Source organism: Scyliorhinus canicula, chromosome 12 (genome assembly GCF_902713615.1).
Source record: "Scyliorhinus canicula chromosome 12, sScyCan1.1, whole genome shotgun sequence".
NCBI classification, from domain to species: Eukaryota; Metazoa; Chordata; class Chondrichthyes; order Carcharhiniformes; family Scyliorhinidae; genus Scyliorhinus; species Scyliorhinus canicula.
The window spans coordinates 112693401-112714022 of NC_052157.1; the positions used below are offsets into that span (position 1 = coordinate 112693401).

General features: G+C 47.9%; 1 protein-coding gene across 8 annotated transcripts in view; it reads right to left on the reverse strand.

Moving 5' to 3' along the window:
* The window catches only part of gtf2ird1 (GTF2I repeat domain containing 1), a 237864-nt gene extending 218361 nt beyond the window's left edge, over nt 1-19503 (reverse strand). For 4 of the 8 annotated variants that reach the window (XM_038813780.1, XM_038813777.1, XM_038813779.1 and 1 more), the window contains exon 1: nt 18406-18721. The gene's annotated coding sequence lies outside the window, so the exon portion shown is untranslated. Of the gene's footprint in view, nt 1-18405; nt 18725-19361 lie in introns of those variants that run through there. The other 4 variants (XR_005462554.1, XM_038813774.1, XM_038813778.1 and 1 more) reach the window with 4 other exon arrangements.
* Between the last annotated feature and the right edge of the window lie 1119 nt (nt 19504-20622).

Here is a 20622-nt window from a genome sequence, read left to right on the forward strand (position 1 = left end):
CATCTTTGGACTGTGGGAGGAAACCAGAGCACCCGGAGGAAATTCATGCAGACACGGGGAGAACGTGCAGACTCCGCACAGACAGTGACCCAAACTGGGAATCGAACCTGGGATCTTGGAGCTGTGAAGCAATGTGCTAACCACTGTGTACCGTGCTACCCTCTGTAGCACCATTCAATGCCGCGGGCTTGGTGGTCAGTTAACAAAGTGACCTCCCTACCATACAAGTTATTTTTGGAATTTGGCAACACCGTATCGACACTTTCTCAACTTGTGGGTAACTTTGCTCTAACTTTGTTAAAGTATAGAAGTATTTACAACAGGCTTCTCTACGCCATCTTTCATTAAGCGAGATAACACAACACCGAGCCGCTGTGGTGAGGCATCGCACACTAAAACCAATTTGCTTCTTGGGATCATGGTTGGTCAAATTGGTATCATTGGTCAGTATTTTCTGACACTCCACAGGCCAGTTCCAATCGATTCCATCTTCAAGCAGTTGTTACAGTGGAGATAAAAGCAAATTACTGCGGATTCTGGAATCAAAGCTTTAACAAAGTCATCCAGGCTCAAAACATTAGTTCCCTTCTCTCTCCACCGATACTGTCAGACCTTCTGAGATTGTCCAGTATTTTCTGTTTATGATACAGTGGAGAGAGTGTAGCTGAGACAGAGATGCACTGAGAACAATAGAACATTCATGGGCATTGTTGTGCGAGTTCTTTGTTCTCTGATCTTTTGCTTTCAAAATCCCCTCAACTTTCTCTTGGGCTGGGTGGATACCTTCACCATCTATTTGGTGCCCTTGGTATGTCACACTTGATACCATGTTTTTTTTATAGCTTTAATGCCATCCTTTTGAAGTTAATCCAGGACTTCATTCATCCTTACAATGTGCTCTTTCCCTGTTTTACATCAAATTAGAATGTCATCCAGGTAGAAAAACATTCCTTTCACCTCACTTACTACCTGATCCACGATGCTCTGATATAATGCGGTAGCAGTAGACACCCCAAACGCTAACATTTTTGCACTGGTGTATGGCCCCTGTGTGTGAATGGTAGACAGTGCCTTGCTCCTGTTAGTTAATTCAAATTGGAAATACCATAAATGTTGGCGCATCAATTGACCCTGAAGCCTTGAAAAACCCCTCGAAAAGCAGGGATTGAATTATATTCAGAGTATAAAAATGAACCACTAGCATTGGTATGGGGGAACACCAGCTTTGTTGTATGCCACTGTTCTGCATCTTAAATTCCTGCACATTTTTGCAACATAGCCCACATCACCTGTTTGACCCCTTGTGCCCAGATGAAGGTACCGGCGAGGAAAACATCCATTAGTGGGGCGGAAAAATAAATCGAGGCTGACTATTAATGAGAGTATGTCTTGGCTGAAAGGTGGAGGGTTTTTGGAGCCAAACAATTGACTTACACACCATGATTTACTACAGTATATGTAATTGACCAGTCTATTGTGCTGCACACCTTCCCACTGACTACATTAGAAAATACATTTTCACTGATAGGCAAAGGGCAAGATCATTCTTGATCACCTTATTTGCCATTTACTTTTAATCTCCACGAATCCTAACAGTCCCATCTGCTCCTTGAACCACCACAAAGGATGTGGTCCATTCACTGCTTTTCAACTCATTTGCCAGTTCTTTCTAATCTGTTCAACTCTTTGCTTGCTGCTTTTAACTGGGCTTAAGACATTGGCCTAGCCTTGCAAAATGTTGGCTCTTTGTCCTTTATCTTGTCGTCAGCCTTGCGATGCATCATTTTATCATTTGGACCCTCCTTGCTCAAAGACCACTTTGTGCTCCCTCAGTATTTCCTCAATGACAGATGCACTCTTACTGATTCCTATTGTAATTAACTCAGCCCAGTTTAACTGTATCTTCCGCAAACCATTCCTTCCCATCACGGAGATGTTATTCTCTCCTATGGCAGGTAAAATGATGCATCGGCATATTCCGCATGAGCGCCAACTTCACCATGCACTGGATTACATTTATCGGAGAATTAGTCAGTTTCACATCTGATTTGCATAAAGGAATACGGTTTAAGGATTTCTCGTACTCTCCTTCCAAGATAACAGAGACAGTGCTGTAGCTGCACCATGACAAAACTAAGTTGTAAATCTCCAATATTCATTTTTACAGTGAACGCTAGAATTATATCTTCATCCCCTTTTATTCAAGTCTTCTACGTGCAATTTTTCTTGTTCCCTGACGGAGAACAACTTTTAAACTTCCGGTTCGATAATATCAATTTCTATTTCCACATCAGGCACACATTCAATGGTTTCCAGACTCCTGAACTAGCTTTAGATCTACCGCAACCTCAGCCTGGTAGAGCTACCGCAACCTCGGCCTGGTACATCTACCGCAACCTCGGCCTGGTACATTCAGCGCAACCTCGGCCTGGTACATCTACCGCAACCTCGGCCTGGTACATTCAGCGCAACCTCAGCCTGGTACATCTACCGCAACCTCAGCCTGGTACATCTACGCAACCTCGGCCTGGTACATCTACCGCAACCTCGGCCTGGTACATCTACCGCAACCTCGGCCTGGTACATCTACCGCAACCTCGGCCTGGTACATCTAACGCAACCTCGGCCTGGTACATCTACCGCAACCTCGGCCTGGTACATCCAGCGCAACCTCGGCCTGGTACATCCAGCGCAACCTCGGCCTGGTACATCTAACGCAACCTCGGCCTGGTACATCCAGCGCAACCTCGGCCTGGTACATCTACCGCAACCTCGGCCTGGTACATCTACCGCAACCTCGGCCTGGTACATCTACCGCAACCTCGGCCTGGTACATCTACCGCAACCTCAGCCTGGTACAGCTACCGCAACCTCGGCCTGGTACATCTACCGCAACCTCGGCCTGGTACATCTACCGCAACCTCGGCCTGGTACATCTACCGCAACCTCGGCCTGGTACATCTACGCAACCTCGGCCTGGTACATTCAGCGCAACCTCGGCCTGGTACATCTACCGCAACCTCAGCCTGGTACATCTACGCAACCTCGGCCTGGTACATCTACCGCAACCTCGGCCTGGTACATCTACCGCAACCTCGGCCTGGTACATCTACCGCAACCTCGGCCTGGTACATCTACCGCAACCTCGGCCTGGTACATCTACCGCAACCTCGGCCTGGTACATCTACCGCAACCTCGGCCTGGTACATCTACGCAACCTCGGCCTGGTACATTCAGCGCAACCTCGGCCTGGTACAGCTACCGCAACCTCAGCCTGGTACAGCTACCGCAACCTCGGCCTGGTACAGCTACTGCAACCTCGGCCTGGTACAGCTACCGCAACCTCAGCCTGGTACATCTACGCAACCTCGGCCTGGTACATCTACCGCAACCTCGGCCTGGTACATCTACCGCAACCTCAGCCTGGTACATCTACGCAACCTCGGCCTGGTACATCTACCGCAACCTCAGCCTGGTACATCTACCGCAACCTCGGCCTGGTACATCTACCGCAACCTCGGCCTGGTACATCTACCGCAACCTCGGCCTGGTACATCTACCGCAACCTCGGCCTGGTACATCTACCGCAACCTCGGCCTGGTACATCTACCGCAACCTCAGCCTGGTACAGCTACCGCAACCTCGGCCTGGTACATCCAGCGCAACCTCGGCCTGGTACAGCTACCGCAACCTCAGCCTGGTACAGCTACCGCAACCTCAGCCTGGTACAGCTACCGCAACCTCGGCCTGGTACATCCAGCGCAACCTCGGCCTGGTACAGCTACCGCAACCTCAGCCTGGTACAGCTACCGCAACCTCGGCCTGGTACAGCTACCGCAACCTCAGCCTGGTACAGCTACCGCAACCTCGGCCTGGTACAGCTACCGCAACCTCGGCCTGGTACAGCTACCGCAACCTCGGCCTGGTACAGCTACCGCAACCTCGGCCTGGTACAGCTACCGCAACCTCGGCCTGGTACAGCTACCGCAACCTCGGCCTGGTACAGCTACCGCAACCTCGGCCTGGTACAGCTACCGCAACCTCGGCCTGGTACAGCTACCGCAACCTCGGCCTGGTACAGCTACCGCAACCTCGGCCTGGTACATCCAGCGCAACCTCGGCCTCGTACATCTACCGCAACCTCAGCCTGGTACATCTACCGCAACCTCGGCCTGGTACATCCACCGCAACCTCGGCCTGGTACATCTACCGCAACCTCGGCCTGGTACACCTACCGCAATCTCGGCCTGGTACAGCTACCGCAACCTCGGCCTGGTACAGCTACCGCAACCTCGGCCTGGTACATCTACCGCAACCTCGGCCTGGTACATCTACCGCAACCTCGGCCTGGTACACCTACCGCAATCTCGGCCTGGTACAGCTACCGCAACCTCGGCCTGGTACAGCTACCGCAACCTCGGCCTGGTACATCTACCGCAACCTCGGCCTGGTACATCTACCGCAACCTCGGCCTGGTACAGCTACCGCAACCTCGGCCTGGTACATCTACCGCAACCTCGGCCTGGTACAGCTACCGCAACCTCAGCCTGGTACATCTACCGCAACCTCGGCCTGGTACATCTACCGCAACCTCGGCCTGGTACAGCTACCGCAACCTCAGCCTGGTACATTCAGCGCAACCTCGGCCTGGTACATCTACCGCAACCTCGGCCTGGTACATTCAGCGCAACCTCGGCCTGGTACAGTTACCGCCACCTCGCCTGGTACAGTTACCGCCACCTCGCCTGGTACAGTTACCGCCACCTCGCCTGGTACAGTTACCGCAACCTCGCCTGGTACAGTTACCGCAACCTCGCCTGGTACAGTTACCGCAACCTCAGTCTGGTACATCTACCACAACCTCAGCCTGGTACATCTACCGCAATCTCGGCCTGTTACATCTACCACAACCTCAGCCTGGTACAGCTACTGCAACCTAGGCCTGGTATAGTTACCGTAACCTCGGCCTGGTACATCTACCACAACCTCAGCCTGGTACAGCTACTGCAACCTAGGCCTGGTATAGTTACCGTAACCTCGGCCTGGTACATCTACCACAACCTCGGCCTGGTACATCTACCGCAACCTCGGCCTGGTACATTCAGCGCAACCTCGGCCTGGTACATCTACCGCAACCTCGGCCTGGTACAGCTACCGCAACCTCGGCCTGGTACAGCTACCGCAACCTCGGCCTGGTACAGCTACCGCAACCTCGGCCTGGTACATCTACCGCAACCTCGGCCCGGCACATCTACCGCAACCTCGGCCTGGTACAGCTACCGCAACCTGGGCCGGTACATCCAGCGCAACCTCGGCCTGGTACATCTACTGCAACCTCGGCCTGGTACTGCTACCGCAACCTCAGCCTGGTACAGCTACCTCAACCTCAGCCTGGTACATCTACCACAACCTCGGCCTGGTACATTCAGCGCAACCTCGGCCTGGTACAGCTACCGCAACCTCGGCCTGGTACATCTACCGCAACCTCGGCCTGGTACATCTACCGCAACCTCGGCCTGGTACATCTACCGCAACCTCGGCCTGGTACATCTACCGCAACCTCAGTCTGGTACATCTACCGCAACCTCAGCCTGGTACAGCTACCGCAACCTCGGCCTGGTACATCTACCGCAACCTCGGCCTGGTACAGCTACCGCAACCTCGGCCTGGTACAGCTACCGCAACCTCGGCCTGGTACAGCTACCGCAACCTCAGCCCGGCACATCTACCGCAACCTCGGCCTGGTATAGTTACCGCAACCTCGGCCTGGTACATCTACCGCAACCTCGGTCTGGTACATCTACCGCAACCTCGGCCTGGTACATCTACCGCAACCTCGGCCTGGTACATCTACCGCAACCTCAGTCTGGTACATCTACCGCAACCTCGGCCTGGTATAGTTACCGCAACCTCGGCCTGGTACAGCTACCGCAACCTCGGCCTGGTACAGCTACCGCAACCTCGGCCTGGTACAGCTACCGCAACCTCGGCCTGGTACAGCTACCGCAACCTCGGCCTGGTACAGCTACCGCAACCTCGGCCTGGTACAGCTACCGCAACCTCGGCCTGGTACATCTACCACAACCTCAGTCTGGTACATCTACCGCAACCTCAGCCTGGTACAGCTACCGCAACCTCGGCCTGGTACAGCTACCGCAACCTCAGTCTGGTACATCTACCACAACCTCAGCCTGGTATAGTTACCGCAACCTCGGCCTGGTACAGCTACCGCAACCTCGGCCTGGTACATCTACCGCAACCTCGGCCTGGTACAGCTACCGCAACCTCGGCCTGGTACAGCTACCGCAACCTCAGTCTGGTACATCTAACGCAACCTCGGCCTGGTACATCTACCACAACCTCAGCCTGGTATAGTTACCGCAACCTCGGCCTGGTACAGCTACCGCAACCTCGGCCTGGTACAGCTACCGCAACCTCGGCCTGGTACAGCTACCGCAACCTCGGCCTGGTACATCTACCACAACCTCAGCCTGGTACAGCTACCACAACCTCAGCCTGGTACAGCTACCGCAACCTCAGCCTGGTACATCTACCACAACCTCGGCCTGGTACATCTACCACAACCTCGGCCTGGTACATCTACCACAACCTCGGCCTGGTACTGCTACCGCAGCCTCAGCCTGGTACATCTACCGCAACCTTGGTCTGGTACATCTACCGCAACCTTGGTCTGGTAGAGCTACCGCAACCTTGGCCTGCTGCTTGGCTGCGTCCTGAAGCTTTCCCACAATGTGCAGCATTACTATTCCCTCTACTCCTGCATGCTGTCTGTATATGACCAACTTTCTCCTGGGCATAGCTGTGTGGCTGGGAATTGAGGTAGGTAAATGGTCAGTGACAACCGGGGCAGTTGCAGCATCTAAATTCTTGACACTGAGAATATGGCTGCTGTGGCCTCAATCTTGCTGAAATCTGGTGGACCCCAAATCTGTGTTCTGCTCCCCCAACCAACCCCCCCTCACAATCACTCTCCACTGGTCCAAGGTCCTTAAGGCACTGTCTCAATCGGTATATTTATACACCACCCCCTTTACCCGTTGCAGCTGACCCACCATCCGGCCCGTGGAAAACAGGTTAAGCTGCATTTGCAGCTTCTTCCTGCGTGCCCAAAGCTCTGCGTGGAATCACTCGCATAGTTCCTATCCACAACTCGAATCTCATCCACCAGCTCCTGGCACTCCTGCCTGCCTTCCTAACTATATGAGCCATGTACAAAATGACCTCTCCCCTGATCACTGCCCGTAACGCCTCCCACAGCATAGACAGGGTGACCGTCCCGTTCTCATTCCATGCCACAATCCCTTATGGTCCTGGATATCTTAACACAAAACCAGAGGTCCGCCAACAGATCCACATCCAACCACCGTGCTGTGCCCGATCCGCAGCCAACTTCATGGTCCAAAATGACCACTGCCGAATACTTCTTGTGCTGTGACAGAGCCTCCCCCCACCCCCCCCCTAATGTCTCACCCTGCGCTTTAACCACATTCGAGGTCTTCACCAACTGCTCCAGAATCGGATCCAAAGCTTCCTAGACAGTGGCTTTACAGGATTCTTTAGTCTCCTTGCCCTGCCGCTCAAACCACAAATCCATTTGCTTGCTAAACTGCTCCTGCGCCATCACTACTGCCAACGTGTCTAAAGTAATGGGTGCGGTTGCCATTTTCCCTCCTTCCCCTTCAATCGACAGGCTACCCTCCTGAGCTTTCTTTGAGGCGAGCTTCTTTATTGACATGCCTCCATCGAGGAAGAATTCCGAAATCCACAACGGGCGTTTGGTCATCAAAGCCCCTTGCGAACAGTTCGGTAAAAGGGATCAAAAATAAAGACCCAGCCGGAAGCCACGTTTTGCGCGCCTTGCTTCTGCATGATGTCATAATTACACCAGTGTTCTTTGTTCGGGTTAAATTCCACCATTGTCCCCGAACATGTATTCAATTCAATTTACTCCATTGCGTTCTGTACTGTGCTGACTCACTGTATCTGAACACTACATGAACACACAGAGCTATCTTTCAAGCTTACAAACGTCCTCAAAGTCAACTTCAGGAGTTTCAAACAAATGTTGCTGCAACATTCTTCAGTTCTTAACTTTGTAAATTATGTGTTAAATATAACTCTGTCCCATCTTGATCTTTCTGTGTATTGCACTAAGACTCAGTGGGCAGCTATTATTGAACTACTTACACCTCCCCAACAGAGAGGTGTAGAACAAAATGCTCAGATCTTGCAACATACTACACACTGGTTCTGAATATTGGATTGATAGCCACTCCTTCCCCGCCGTCCCCCCCCCCCCCCCCCCCCACATTCCCCTGTACCACCACCTTATCATGAAGTCCATAGAATTCCAACAGTGCAGAAGGAGGCCATTCGTCCCATCGATTCTGCGTCAACCCTCTGAAAGAGCACCCTACCTAGGCCCACTCCCCCGCCCTTTCCCTGCAACCTCACCTAACTTGTACATCTTTGGCCTGTGGAAGGAAAACAGGGTACCCGGAGGAAACCCACGCAGACACTGGGAGAAAGTGCAAACTCCACACAGACAGTGACCCAAACTGTCACTGAATTGAACCCAGCTTTATGGTGCTGTGAGGCAGCAGTGCTAACCACTGTAAAAGGTAGGAGGTGGAGCTCTTTAGCCTTGGAGAAAGTACTCTGAGGAAGGCAATGGGATACCAGCTCAGCTGCTTTCCCCTAGTAAGTGGCTCAAGACTCTCACAACTTGAGCTACAACCTGCCCGAGAACAGAACCAAAATGTTCAAAATTAATGAAAACAAGATTACCCTCATGAAAACCCCATCACCCTTCCTCAATCATTAGTTGACCTGCCCAAGTCCCTTAACCTGTCTGACCCGACATTACATAACTGGCAGAATTCCATAGTGACCTCCTCAGCAAATATTATATATAGTGTGTTTGGGAAGATGTTTATAACTTATGTATGTAAAGTGGAGTGGACCAAAGAGAGACCTGTGATGTGTGGGAATTACTGCGCACTCCTCCTCAGGCAAAGATTTTCCACTTAATAATAATAATCGCTTATTGTCACAAGTAGGCTTCAATGAAGTTACTGCGAAAAACCACTAGTCGCCACATTCCGGCCCCTGTTCAGGGAGCCGGTACGGGAATTGAACCCGCGCTGCTGCCTTGTTCGGAGTTACAAGCCAGCTGTTTAGCCCACTGTGCCAAACCAGCCCCTCTGCCACCTTCCAATGACTTATCGTGGAACCGATTCTCAATCAAAGAAAATCAAGGTGATTATCTGACGAGCTCTCCCCAGCTCCTTGGAAATGGACACTACGAGCCCTGCCTTGGGGAATCTAAAGTTTTATACTTCTGTGGAAAAAGTTTATTACTTTATGTTGCCCCAGTACAACATACACGCAAGTGTTGTCACATCAGTAAGACTGTCTTATTTAACAAGAAGTGTTATACCCCTCATTGCTGATTATGATGTTCAGCTGCTAACTTGCCAGGTCTCCAAGGTCACTTCCTCCAGGAAGATGACCTGAATAAGTCCTTAACTCAAGTCGGGTTTCATTGAAGAGTCACTGTAGAGACTCAAAACTTTAAATCAGTTTCTCTCTCTACAGATACCAGCTGTGTTTATCCAGCACTTTCTGTTTTTATTTCAGTTTTAATTGTCTAGTGAGAGAAGTTAGCAAATTACCAGCCAATTGCAAAGTGCCAGCTTCAGGTTAAAAGAAACAGCGCACCTTTGTTTATTTTAGTAAATACTTCTGATAGCTGAGACTATGATGGCAGCTCTCAAATTTCATATTTATAATTTGCAGGGGCAAATAGGTACAATTCCCAGTATTTAACAGAGCCATTCTCTCAGTTCAACAGCTGTGTCTCCAAGTCTACCTCATCTCCTGAAGTTCAGAAACTGTGCCTTTTCAGTCAACTGCTCTTGTAGAGTTACACGAGAAGGATTAACAATTATCCGACTTGCAATAATCGGTTTACTGGATTATACATATTCTTGCACTGCTCCACCAATTCACTTCAGGACTGCCATTTACTAAACTCCGATCAGTTTTTTTGGAAATAAAATGTAAGATAATCAAAAATCCAAACAAATGCTACATACAATATAAAACAAAACACACGGGAAATTGTCTGCAACGGGGCAATTGCCCTTCATAAGAAATGCTGTAGGTTTCTAGTTATTGGTTATTATAACACCAATATGCTATAATATATCGGTGTGTTATATCTTAGTAACAAATCAAATATCAAATTAAATATGGTGCACATTAGTAATACATTGTATGGTGCCTTACTACAGCTTGTGTGGTCAGATATTGATGTTAAAGAATGGGGAAAATGTTGGAGGACATAATTTTTTACAATCAAATGATGTCCAGAATCTCAGGATATATTTTGCATAATATCAATGGGAGCTATAGCCCTCGGCTCCCAACATATTTGGAGAACATGTTGATAACAGGGGCTGGTTTAGCACAGTGGGCTAAACAGCTGACCTGTCATGCAGAATTTGCCATGCTTTGGCTTCTCGTACCACATTCAATATTGGCGTAACATATCCAATCACACCAAGTCACCTCCCTCAGGCAGAGAATTTGAAATGATGCTCCTGGCTGATCAAGCAGCAGAAGCAACGTTAATTGCAGCACTGGTTTGGAAACCTGCTTTTTTTTTTGAAGTCAGACAAATTCAATAAGGAAACATTCGTAAAAAAACAAGATCGACAATGCTGGGCTAAAATGTTTGAATAAATCGGCCAATGTTAGAATGGATAGCAAGGCTCACAGCTGTACAGCTGCAATGATTCATCAGTTGACAGTTTTCCAGACAAATGGGTCCATTAGCTAAAATGGAACCAGACATTCAAAATGGACACACAAGCAGCTTGTTCAGATCACAGTAAGAACCTATTATTTACATCACAATGCAATCATTAGCAATTTAAGTCAATGATCAGAATGATCTGGGGTCAAAAGGCACCATTTTTAAAAAAAGGGAAACTGAATTTAAATTTATGTCAATGATTTGGATAGCAATGTTATACTAATGTAAAATTATATTGTGTACACAGGGGCATCATAATCCAGCAATGCCACTATGTTATAATATATCGGTGTGTTATATCTTAGTAACAAATCAAATACCAAATGAAATATGGTGCACATTAGTAATACATTGTATTGTGTCTTACTACAGCTCGTGTGGTCAGATATTGATGTTAAATAATGGGGAAAATGTTGGAGCTCATAATTTTTTACAATCAAATGTCCAGAATTTCAGGATATATTTTGCATAATGTCAGTGGGAGCTATAGCCCTCGGCTCCCAACATATTTGAGAACATGTTGAGAACAGGGGTTGGCTTAGCACAGTGGGCTAAACAATTGGCTTGTAATGCAGAACAAGGCCAGCAGCACGGGTTCAATTCCCGAACAGGCGCCAGAATGTGGCGACTAGGGGCTTTTCACAGCAACTTCATTTGAAGCCTACTTGTGACAATAAGCGATTATTATTATTCACGCTATTGAGGTTTTGCACCCTCAGGAAAACCCCTTTAAAACGCAACAACCTTACACCCTCCTATTTTCTTTGCAACATTTTCCGGAGGTGTGTGTTATCATTTTGCGACATGTTCCCCTCGCTAGCAAACACGTATCTACTGTGGGTTCATATTTTTGATAACATTTTATAGTAAGTTTCATCCATTTTCTTTCCTGGCTTGAAGACCACAGATGGAAATGGAGCTACTTCACCCCGAGATAGCAGGGGCCGAGCGGTTTCAGACCTGTCCCACATAGCAGTGAACAAAGCTAGGTTAGCAGGAAGGAGTGCAAAAGGGACCGACGCAGATGTGATGGGCCGAATGGCCTTTCCTGTGCTGTAGGCCGCTGTGGCCGTTTTGAAGGGAGGCAGGGCAGCAAAGGTCAACCAGACCAGCAACATAGTCTTTCGTGTTAGACAACAGAAACAAACAAATTAACTAAATTGTAGGAATGTGACTCCTTCTTTGAATATGCCTGCAAACATTCTATCCAGCATCAACAGACGCCAGCTAAATAAAGATCATCCCTTGTATAATTGGGGGTGGTGGGGAGGAGGGGGCACCTCAATTCATCATCCATTTCTGCAGTGGTGTTACTCATGATTATGCCTTCCACCATTATTCTCCTGTTTTCGCTCCTGCACATTGGGAAGCTTCAGCTCCTTGTTGGGGTTCAGCGCCGCAAATGCTGACACCCCCTCTTCTTGTGTGAATCTTCTTGTCGGCGGCACGGTAGTTAGCACTGCTGCCTCGCAGCTCCAGGGACCCGGGTTTAAATCCAGCCTGAGGCGACTGTCTGTGGGGAGTTTGTATTTTTCCCCGTGACCGCGTGGGTTTCCTCCGGGTGCTCCGGTTTCCTCCCACGGTCCAAAGATGTGCAAGTTAGGTGGGGTTGTGGGGATAGGGTGGGGAAGTGTGCCAAGGTAGTGTTCTCTATCAGAGGGCTGGCGCAGACTTGATGGGCCGAATGGCCTAGTTTCCACTGTCCCAATTTGATGGTTCTAATATTGGCTGACTCTTCTGAGCTGCGTCTGACTCCCCCCAAATCCACACACATGGTCTTCCAACAGGTTTCACTGGATGATGATATGAATGGGAACCATAACTATCTTCCTTTCACTACCCCAATTTTATTGGAGTCAAGTATGACAACAACTACTTGCATTGATACAATGCCTTTAATAATAAAAATAATCTTTATTGTCACAAGTAGGCTTGCATTAACGCTGCAGTGAAGTTACTGTGAACAGTCCCCTAGTCACCACATTCCGGCACCTGTTTGGGTACACCGAGGGAGACTTCATAATGTCCAAATTACCTAACAGCACGTCTTTCGGGACTTGTAGGAGGAAACCGGATCATCTGGAGGAACCCACGCAGACACGAAGAGAACGTGCAGATTCCACAGATAGTGACCCAAGACGAGAATTGAACCTGGGACCCTGGCACTGTGAAGCAACAGTGCTACCCTAGAGAAACATTCCACAATGCTCAACAGAAAAGCGGCAACAAACGAAGAGGCATTAGGATCGGCAAAGGGTAAGAGTGTCTTAAAGGAGAGAGACAGGTGAAGTGGTTTAGTGAGGGAATTTCTGAGCTCAGAGCCCAGTTAGCTGAAGACCTGGTGCAAGAAGGAAGTGTTGGTTGGACAAGAGGTCACCGTCGTGCTACAGCGGCTGAAATCATATTGCTGAGTGCAAACCAGAGGTGAAGCAGTATTTCAAACCAGTGGTGCACAACCCTACTATTAACAAGCTGCTAAATCCTAGATTTAAGTTTAAAACCAGTCGAGTATCCCTACTAGCCCATCAAAATGAACGCTTTGCTTATCGATGTGCCCTTTGGACAGTAGCTGTGTGCTCTGTCCACTCACAAACTGATGCTTGGACCCATGGTGCGACCAGTGAGCCAATGGATTTGACAGCCTGTCAGTCTGACTCAATGGTGCCCCAGTCGGGAGGGTCTGGGGTGGTGCGGGGGTAGGGCACATAAAAAGAACGAGACGACGGCCAACATTTATACTCCCTATAAATACCTGCACAGAAGAATCAAAAAACACATGTAGGCCTGACAAAGCTCCTACTGACATTAGAGACGACACACAAACACCAACACATGCACACTGACATGAGCGCACAGGTGCACACACACACAAACACCCACGTGTGCACACACATGCATAGTGACATGAGCGAACATATTACACAAACACTGACACGCATGCGCACAAATGCCGACATGCATTTTATTCACACACACAAACATCGTAATGTGCAGGCGCACACACAAATGCTGAAATGCTCATGTGCACACAAACGGCGACATCTGCACGCACAAATGCGCAAACACCAACACACATGCACATCGACACAACCGAAGCACGCACACTGATATACGCACACCGGCACGACACGCACACACCAACCCGACACACTGACACCGACATGACAAATGGACACTGACACCAGACAAGTTGAAAGTAAAAGAATGACATTGATGAGGGGTGAAGATCCTGCAGCTGTGTCACTGAGAGGGGCATTCAAAAGTCTGCAACTACCCCAAGGCGCAGTGCAGATTTCCTCACAACATCTTTGTGTATCAGCCCCCTCCCCCTCCACCTGACCTACCCAACACAAACATGCACACACATATTTGCGTGACAAGGATGAAAAATCGCAATCCTAATTCCAGGACCCCTTGTGTCCATGGCGACCGGTATCCATCTCCTAGGAAACTAATCTCGTGGTATTTGAACAATGTAACTATGGTGTTTAATCTCCCCAAGACTGATCTTTTTATCTGCACACAACTCATTCCATCATTGCACCACCAAAATAGCAAAAAGCAAATCCAACCTCTAACTGCCCACACCAGGGTTGCCATTTTATAAAGACCAGGATTTGTTGAAAATTCAACAACAAAGTATAAATAAAAATCAAGTGACTACCCGACACAAAAGGAGCAAGTCTGCAACTTTGAACACAGCAAAGGTATATATATATATATATATTTATTTATTTTTTTGCAATGAATTAGCATGCAAAAACGTCAGACTGGAAGGGTCAGCTGGGCCATCTATCTGCCCCCATTCAGTTGTGGGTCCATTATGCAACTCATAATATCCCTTGGTGCTTTGTTACCTCCTGGGTGTGAGGTAAAGTGAAGATTAGGGTTAGGGGAAAAAATGTCTGCCAGGCCAACTACAATGAAAACCTTATGGGTTGAGAGTGAGATCGGGTTACCCTTCAGCAGATTGTGTGAGAGTGAGAGGGAGATTAGAAGATTTATACCTAGTCTCCACAACTGGCTGTACATCCGTTTCGCTCTTGCTGCTACAGGCAAGATCAGGCGCTGTTTGTAGGGCAGATCATTTGCTTTATTATGGGACTTTTCCAAAATGACACAATCCTTTTAAATCATTTTTGTTTTCCAGCAAAAAGAATCACATGATTTTATTCTGTCTCCAAGTCCTACTTCAATTCTCTCCGAAACTGAAGTAAGTTTTTGACTAACTTCTGCCAGTGTAAACGATCAGTTCAAAACCGTCTATGCAACAGTTTTAACTTGGAAGCCAGGCCAACAGAAGTAACATTGGGGTAATTTTGATGGTGCAAGCCATCACGGAGGGAGGGAATGCAGATTAGTCCCCATCGTTACCCACCAAATAAACTGAACTGGTCTGAGCAATACAAAAACCTGGAAGTTACTCATTATCCAGTGCCTGGCCGAGGGAAAGTCTGTTGACTCCTCATTCACCATTTCCAAATAATGTTAATGTGGTAATAAACAAGGCACTGCCAAAATCTGTTCAAATCCCCAGAGGTCATGCTGAAGCTGGGCAATGACCTGCTAGGGTTGCACCGAGAGGACTAGGTACAACTCTGGTTAATGTGACATGGAGGGTCAACAAGGATGCAGAGGCTGCAGAGTGAAGAGCAACAAGACTGGTCCTCAGCATCAGTTCCGAGGAATGTCTTCAGACTTGAAGACAGAATCTCAGAGAGGGCCTTTTCTAAGTACATCGGATACATGGTGGAGTAATACGGAGATGGTGGGATTGTACTTCTGGGGTAAACGGCCTTCTTTATCCAAACCTCCCAGCAGTACTGACAGAGGCTGGTGAACAACTCACCCAGTTACCCATGACCTGGGACGAGGGCAACCTGAGGGTAATCGGAGACAATAAGACTGTCACACAGTGCTGAAACATACCGGCATAAATCAGGATTCTTCCTACTACACAACTGCATTGGCATCAAAATACACTTTGTGAGAAACCAAAGAAAAAAATGAAAAAGTCATTGTGCCATCCACTGGATAAGCAGGTAAAAGTACTTTTGAGCAAATATTCCCTCAACTATATCATGCCCAGGCTCAAGGAACATGAGGACATCACGACAAGCAGATTCCTAGAATTCCTAGAATACAAATAAATGGCAGTTTACCATTTATCCTTGACAACATGTAACAAGAATCCTGCATCATTTTACAAAATGAGCTACTTCCTATGATTCAGCGATTAGCACTTTCACTTCAAGTCAGAAGGCTACGTATTCAAGCCCCATCTCAAAACAGTACTGAGGGGGTGCTGTACGATCGGAGGTACGGTCTTTCAGACAAGTTAAACCTAGGATTCTCTAAAAGGTGCAAAATAATTTATCTTCATTCTTTCGTGGGTGTAGGCCAGGATTTGTTGCACATCTTTAATTGCCCCTTGAACTGAGTGGCTTGCTCAGCCATGTCAGAATCAACCCACATTGCTGGGGGCCTGGTGTCACGTGTAGGCCGGACCAGGTAAGGATAGCAGATTTCACAGAATCTCTATAGTGCAGAAAGGGGCCATTCGGCCCATTGAGTCTACGTCAACCCTCTGAAAGAGCACACTACCTAGGCCTACTCCCCTATCCGAGCCCTGTAACACCACCTAACCTGCACATCACAGGACACTAATTATCAATGTATCATGGCCAATCCACCCAACCTGCGCCTCTTTGGTCTGTGGGAGGAAACCGGAGCGACCGCAGGAAACCCACGCAGACACGGGGAGAACGTGCAAACTCAACACAGACAGTCACCCGAGGCTGGAATCAAACCCAGGTCCCTGGGGCTGTGAGGCAGCAGTGCTAACCATACAGCCCTTAATTTCCTTCACTAAAAAAGGACATTACTGACCGAAATGGGTTATGACAGTCAATGGTAGTTATCATCATGTTCTCCATTACTAAGACTAGCTTTTAACCCCAGGTTTATTCATTGAATTTAAATTCCACCAGTTGCCATGGTGGGTTTTGAACCCAGCTGTCCTGAGAGCATCAGCCTTGGTCTCTGGATTACTCGTCCATGACAATACCGCTATGCAATCGTCTCCCCCCCCCCCCCCATAATTCTAAGGTGAGCATGGAGCTCTCTCTCATGTCGTTGCCAACATTTATCTCCTAACCAACAACATTAAAACCAGTGATCTGGCACCGCATTGCTGTTTGTGGGAGCTTGCTGTGCACTTAGCAGCTGCTGAGTTTCCTCCATTACAACAATGACCACATTTCAAAAGTATTTCATCGGCTATAAAGCACTTCAAGAACCTCTTGCAGCCATTCAAGGTGCTATGTAACAAGTTATTTCCATTACAAATGCATCTGGTCACAAGTTAATAATTCCACTCATGTTCAAAAGGAAATCATGGTTGGGGAAAAGGGGGGGGGGGGTGAGCAGCAAAGGGACATTACAGGAAGAAATATCTTCAGCTCACTGAGTGACACCCCAACAATTAGATCAATAGCCAAGAGATCCCCTGCAAACACTGATAACCCCACTCTTGTGCAAATATCTGCACCCTCCTGCAAATACTGGCACTCACTCGACGCACCTGCGGCACAAGCCCAATAAATAGCAAATCTCTCCCGTGAAGCCCAGTCTAAACACACTCACAGGGACCCCCTTCTTAAAGGCAGTAACAGCACCAGCCACCAACGGGGACACAATACTATTATCACTGGACTGTTGCTTTAAGATCCAGCTGTGGAAATAACATCCAGGTCAACAAACGGAAAAAAAAAACTCTCCAAAAAGCCGATGACCTTCAGGAACCCCTGGAGTTCACAGTTTGAAAATTAAAGAACTTGGTTAGAGGAAGCACAACTTTATCCAAAAAAAAACACGTACAGAACCAGCATAAAACGGAGTTTTTTTTTAAAAAAGGAACCCAGTCACTGATTCTAATTTTTTTTTTAAAAATGAAATCAAAATAGCAGAGAAAAACGATACAATGCAGCGATTAACATTAATAACAAGGTGCACACAACCCAAGTTGGTGGAACCTGGCTCTTTGCTGTGTTTAAACTGGAGATGGGGGGGGGGGGGGGGTAAAGCAGGTTCCTTTCGGTGGTGTTTGAATATTTCACAGCATTCACAAAACTGCGGAAGAATCGGACCGCGAGGTGAAATGTGGTGGTTTGTGTGGGTGAGAGAGACTTGGTGGTGAATGGCCAAGGCACAGTTGCGGAAGACTCGGCCTATACCGGACACTTGTCTCACAAGGCACACCAGTAAAAAAAAATCCCATTGCACACAGGTCGGAGCTGGAACTACCAGTGCTGGGAGGGGAAGAGAAATGAAGGAGGTGCCGCGTAAAGGGGGGGGGGGGGGGGGGGGGGGGAGTCAGATTAATTAAAACAGTGGGGAGAAAAAAGCCCTCTTTCCCCCTTGGAAAGACAAGTGGGAGCCCTCACTGACTGATGTCTGGCAGGCTGAGCCAGCGAGTCACGTGTCGCCGCAGGATACAAAATGTATCTTTTTTTAAAATGAAACATTGTGACAAGTTGCTTGTTTTTGTTTCTTTTTGTTGTTACCTTTAAATTTAGACGACCCACCACAGAGCGCTGTTCTTCTTCCAAAACAAAACACACAACAGTTCCTCCAAAAATAAAAATATATATATATTTTTTAAAACTTCCCACCGTCCTATAGTTTCTCCTTTACACCAATCCGGATTTAGCCTTTTGTTTTTTTTTGTTGGATTTTTGTTGTTGTTGAAATGTACTGTTTTCTGATACAGAAAAAAAAATAATAAATGGGGTGTCTTTTTGTCCTGATTGCAGACTAGGCACTGAAGGAGGTTTGGCAGATTTTTTTTTGCTGGCTCTGCTCAGACTAGCCTTTGTTCTCTAATCCCAGTAAAGCAGAAACTCATTCGCCCCTGCTAATCCCAGCTCCAATCCTACACCCTCCTTCATTGGCTGTCATTTACATACGGATTAAGGCACACACACACACATCCCATTCTTCAACCAAATTACAGCACCTTGAAACTGACAAGATTGGGGAGGGGAGTGAAATTGACAAGACGGGGAGGGTGAAATTGACAAGAAAGACGCCAGTCAATTTCTTACATTTTAAACCCCCCCACCCCCCCTCCACCTCCACAAAAAAACACATCGGGGAGGTTACATATATTATCGAACTGACTACTTAGGGCACTATTTTGGCGATTTTTCTTTCTTAATCCATTTTATAAGGACTGATGTTAAACTGTTAGAGAGAGAGAGAAAATTGGTTTGCCAAAGTGAAAAGCAACACTGAATAGCCATGTTGGTTAATCTGCAGGATTTAAAGATTCTGCGGGGTTTTTGAATATACCCTTTCCTTCCAGGGTGGAGATTAGAGAGCGAGAGAGAGCATGTGATCCTCCCACGGGTCTGATAGAAAGAGACAGGCAGACAGACGTACCAAATGGCCGCCTGCACTTTACGCTGCGTCCCTAGCTGATCATTCAGCCCCGGCTGGAGAGAGACACACACATACATACCTGCTACAGAGCATAATGTGCACACTCCGGAATAATCGCGAATCCCCCAGCAGTTCCTTTGCAAACATTAAACATGGCATGTATTTTGTTATAATTCCAGGAGTTCAGTTTACAGAGTCGAGGCTTCGCAGTACAGCGGGCAGCTAATAAATTAAATAGAACTCATCTATCTCTCTCTCTCTCCTTCACTTTGGTAGCTTTCCTGTTAACTCTCTGAATACTGCCATGCTTCGCCAGAACGCTGCCACAGTGCGTTCAGATATATTTTGACCCAATGATGCAAATGATACGAATGAGGATTCCCTTCTCAAGGGTTGGGAGTGCACCTCATGGGGCCCCTCGAGTTTGCTCCGCCATTCAATGATCGTGACTGAATTTCGACATCAACTCAATTTCCCTGCTGTTCCCATACTTCTTGATCGGCCAGAGCACCCCCAAAATCGATCGATCTGCGTGTTGATTTTCGGGCATCTGTGGCCCACACAACCCTCTGGGGGGTAGAGAATCCCCAAGACTCCTACAACCCTCTGACAGAAAACATTTCTACCATCTCAGCATTAAATGGCCAGTCCTGGAGACCGTACAACCCCGATTTCTGGACTCACCAACTATAAGGGAGACAACCTCCCTGTATCTATCCTGTCAACCCCTCTTAAGAATCTTGTACATTTCTTGGCACAGTGGTTAGCACTGCTGCCTCACAGCGCTGAGGACCCGGGTTCGATCCTGGCCCCAGGTTACTGTCCATGTGGAGTTTGCACCGTGTCTGCACAACCTAAAGATTGGCCACGCTAAATTGCCCCTTGAATGAATCTTGGACATTTCAATGAGATCACTTCTTGTTCTTCCACAGGACAGAAAATACTGGTCCATTTTGGAGCAACAAGTCCAGAGAACCCTGGATGTCTAAGAATATCCAGGTCTGGATAAGGGAAAATCCCATTATATTCCATAAATATATGCAGGGCAAGAAGATAACCAGGGACCATGGGGGTAATGTGTGCATCGAGCCAGATGACATTGGCTGGCTGTTAAACAAATACTTCACTTTGGAGAAGGAGGATGTCGGTGCAGAATTCAGACAGAGATTGAGCAGTTTGACATTGAGAGTGAGGTGCTATTGGAGGATTTGGTGTGCTCAAAATTGGACAGATCCCCAGGTCTGGATGAGTTGTATCCCAGGCTGTTGTGGGATGCAAGAGAGGACAGGGGCTCTGACCCAAACTTTTAATTCCTCTGTGGCCACAGGGGAGAGGACTGG